This window comes from Pteropus alecto, unplaced genomic scaffold (genome assembly GCF_000325575.1).
Source record: "Pteropus alecto unplaced genomic scaffold, ASM32557v1 scaffold3, whole genome shotgun sequence".
Taxonomy (NCBI): Eukaryota; Metazoa; Chordata; class Mammalia; order Chiroptera; family Pteropodidae; genus Pteropus; species Pteropus alecto.
In genome coordinates this window covers 67,874,700-67,878,822 of record NW_006442484.1, presented here as the reverse complement: position 1 = coordinate 67,878,822, position 4,123 = coordinate 67,874,700, and the positions used below count along the sequence as shown (strand labels likewise).

The window sequence follows — 4,123 nt, the reverse complement described above, 5'->3', positions numbered from 1 at the left end:
ATTTTAAGTCTTTTAAAATACAGATTAAAGGAGCCAACTATTTTATTTCCACACCATATTAGTTAGAACTGTGTACAGATAACAGTATATTGATTAAAGCTGGCAAGTGGTAAGCTACTGTTGGCATTTGCCTAGTTCAGTGATGACAGGACTGAGATTTCTGATTCTCTTGATCTTTCCCTCATGGTTTTAAGATATCTGCCACATTTTCAAACACCAAGTGAAAGAGGAAAGAGGTATGAGCAGCACTAACCTATCTCTCCTCTTCGTTAGTAGGGTTTTTTTAAGCCTCACATATTTATTACTGAACCAATCTACTGGTGCAGAAGCATATTACACAAAGAAGAAAATAATTTTTCCAATAATTTCTCAATGAAACATGCCCAATGGTACAGATAGTAGCAATCTTCTCAGTACTTTAGTAAGATCCAAACAACCTGGATACAGCAGAAATATGTGTGCCATCTCATGTGTGATTTCTTACAGATCCATCTTGGTTCTTCTCCAGTGTCTCCTCTTGGAGTTGTACCTGATTTTATTACCAGTTTTCATCCAAATCCATTGGGGAATGGGCCAATTCTGCTTTTGTTTCTTGGCCAGGAACCACTTGATCCTGAAAGTCTTGTGAGAAGACATGGCATGTAAGATTCAACTGCACGCACCATGATGGTGGAGAAAGAAGAGAGCCATAGTAGTTTTTTATTTACATCTTATCTATTAGAACTGTGTCACATAGCCACCCCTAAGGAAGGGTCAGAGAGGCTGGAAAAGCAGAGAACAGGATTGTCACAATTGGCTTCTTAGACCATAGGTCTTACTTGAGAATCATTCTTGCTTAAGACTGAGGACATTGCCACTCTGAACAAAATCGGGGTTCTGTTAGAAAAGGAGGAAGGTGTTGGAAGATTGAGAAGGCACCAGAAGCATCTCCTACACATTCCCAGTTCTAGTCATCAGACTATTGGTCCAAAGAACAGCTATTCATTCAATTTGATGTAAAATTCTACCCACTAAAAAATCCTTTTTCTTAGTCAGCTCCATGTGAATACTGGTCCAGTAAATCATTAAGGCCCATTCTACTGGCACTTGAAATTGTTTTCTAGTCATTCAGAAACTTTAGCTCTTTGAATTTGGGCCTACTCTTTGACTGAATGCTGAGGAAGAAGTGACCTCAAAGTAGTGCATGTCAGTTAAGGTCAGAGTCTTATATGCAATTTTCAAAATTCAAAATCAATTTTCTGAAGGGAACACACTGGTAAAGATGTGAGCTTGTCAGAATAATTGTATAATTTACATATTATATGAATACTTGGAGCCTCTGAAGCTTATTCATTATAGTGTCCATTGCAGAAAGTCAGGAGAGACACTGGAAGCCAATTTGTGCCAAGTATAATACATTATATTGGCTGAAAAACAGCTTTATTATTCTTGCACACTATCCAATAATAAAAGCTACAGTGGTCCATGTCTCATCTACCATGTTTGCAGTTATACATAATTGCACAATTATTCTCGAGACTAATATTTTCATGTCTTTAGTCTGTAGGGGGAAAATAATGCTGTTGGAGAAAGCAAGTCATAGAGGAAGATCGTATAGGATGAAAAAGGAGAAAGGTGAGAAACAGGAATTGATCTAAAGAGCACCTTCGTGTACAAGACTGTCAGAGGAAGAGAAAAAATGTAATATTATTTGCAATCTTATTTAGTTCCAGTTCACTAGTGTTTTTTTAACTGTGTTCAATATAATGTTTACCCTATTAAGTTTTTTATTTCATTTACTGTATTTTCATTGTCATAATTACTATTTTTATGTAGTCTATCAGATATGCCTACTTCTATTTTGTAATTTCATGTTCTTTATCTCTGAAGATCTAGAACATAATTTTTAAAAATCATTTGATATGCTTTGTTATTTTGCATTTCATTAGAAGTGAATCCATCTGACTGATTATTTTGTGGATTATACTTTTTACTGGTAGTTTTCTTAATGATGAATTTATATTTGGGTTGGTAGGCTGATCTTGGGTGAAATTGGTCTTTGTCATCATTTTGTCTTTTTTTGTTTTCTTTCTCTGTGATCGCTCCTCTCCACATCTCAGTTCTACAATTGCCCACACTCAACCTCCAAAGAGACCCATCTCCAAAGTCCAGAACCAGGTCTTACACTGGAGGGACAGCTCCAAGAGCAGAATGATGGGGCTATTTTAGATCTAGTTACAGAGGCAAACAGGTCCCGCTGCTGGGCTTGCTCTACTTCCTCCCATACCCTGCAGGGCTCAGCTTTATAAAATCACAGCTTCAAGAAAAGATCAGAGCTGTTTCAACCTCCTTCCAAGGTCAGGGCAGGCCTATCTAGCCTTTGCTTTTACACTGTGATGCTGGCCTTGGTGCCCCCCACATGTGGGCCGCTTTGGTTTTCGTTCCTCTGCAGGTGGCACACTCTTAACTCTGCCTATTTCTGGACCTATAGCCCAACAGGCCTATGCCGCAGACCCAGCTTACTGCTGAGCGTTTCCATTTCTGGCCCATTAAATGTTTCATTATTGCTTGTTTTGTTTTGTTTTGTTTTTTTCCATAGCTATGTCTTTTAAATTTGGAGCAGAGGGGAAATTTTTAAGGCTACACTCACAGCACCACTTAATGGAGAAGTCTAGAAAGAAAATAAAGTAGGGTGTAGCTATAGATAGATTTGTAGATCAGGTGTCAGAAGTTGAACATCAGAGTTTTGCCTCAGCGTGCCCCTGCTTCCAAAGACACAAAAATACTCTAACCAAAGGTAGCAGGTGTGTCAGCTGAGGAATGAATAATGTTTAAATGTATATTTACTATAAGACTCATACACATTCTAAAGAGGAAGAAGGAAAAGACACAAAAACATTGCCAGGATAACCCATGTGGTTCTCCCGAGTCCATCCCTTCAGCCCCCATGACTTTAAATTCAGAAGAAACAATGAAGAGATTGAAATATAAATACTAAATTTTATTGAAAAATTCACTCCAGTAGACTGTTCCTCTTCTTGCATGACTAAGAACTTTGCATTGAGGGTCTCACCAATCCCCAAGGCTTTCTAAGGTCATTTTCTACTTATTGGTGTTTATTCTGCCTATTAAAATGTTCTTAATTTGTTTTCATATTCGTTGCTGTAGTCCTAGTGCCCAAATGTTGAACAGAGTTTGAATCCCATCTAAGAGTACAGTGTTATGCTCTCATAACAATGCATGGCCATTTACAAAAGACATCTCGAAGCACCCGATGTTCCTGGTCTTATATTTCCTGCTCATTTCTATCTTTCTATCTCTCACCAAATGCCATTTGTCTGTCTGTGTGTTTGTTTAAGTCCTGTGATATTCTTTATGCTGAAGACACAACTGTTTTAGACACTGAAGTTTCTTAGTCCTAAGAACCCTCCTTCCTAGGTTAGATTTCCTTCTGCCTCCACATTTGTGCCAGCTGGAGAATCCTTCCATCAATGTATTTCTGAGCTAGAGTTGGTGACATTTTTCAAGACTTTAGTGGTGCAAGAAAAAGCAGTATGTCTTCTTCTACGTGTTTTTTCACTTTCTTTCAGCCAACAGAAAAACTGCTCTCTCTACCTCTTTTTCTACAACAGCATGACCTAACTCCTTATGGTTGCGTTCATTTCCATGTCCTATAAGAAATCTTTATTTCTTTCAGTTAGAGTCAGATATTTCTTTCCAAACTTCTACCTGTTCCTAAGTTAGTCCCCTTCTTCCTCTACAACATGTAGGCTTACACTGTTTGTCTAATCTATATCATCCTTCCTATTATGTTCACGTTCTACCCGATCTCAAGACAAAAATTTAATTTTAAAAGTAGTTCTGTTCCTCTCCACATTCCAGACTTGCTGATTCCAGAGCTCAAGCAATACTTTTTTGATCCTATATCAGATTTTGAATACTTCTTCTTCTTTATCTGCAGTTTTCCTCTGCCCCTGAGCAAACATGTGTGATAAGAAAAACAACTTTTGTTTTACTGAGTTGCTGCATAGGAACTTTACAGTATGATAACCCTGCTTATATCCAGAGTCTGAACATTTTGATAAAGATTTTGGTTTAATAAAGACTTTAATTTAATACACCAACTTTGGCTTGTGTTTAGGAT

At 37.7% G+C, this 4,123-nt stretch overlaps 1 pseudogene; it reads right to left on the bottom strand.

Annotated features, from left to right (window-relative positions):
- Positions 1-439: 439 nt before the first annotated feature.
- On the bottom strand, positions 440-636 carry LOC102886351 (annotated as a pseudogene).
- Between the last annotated feature and the right edge of the window lie 3,487 nt (positions 637-4,123).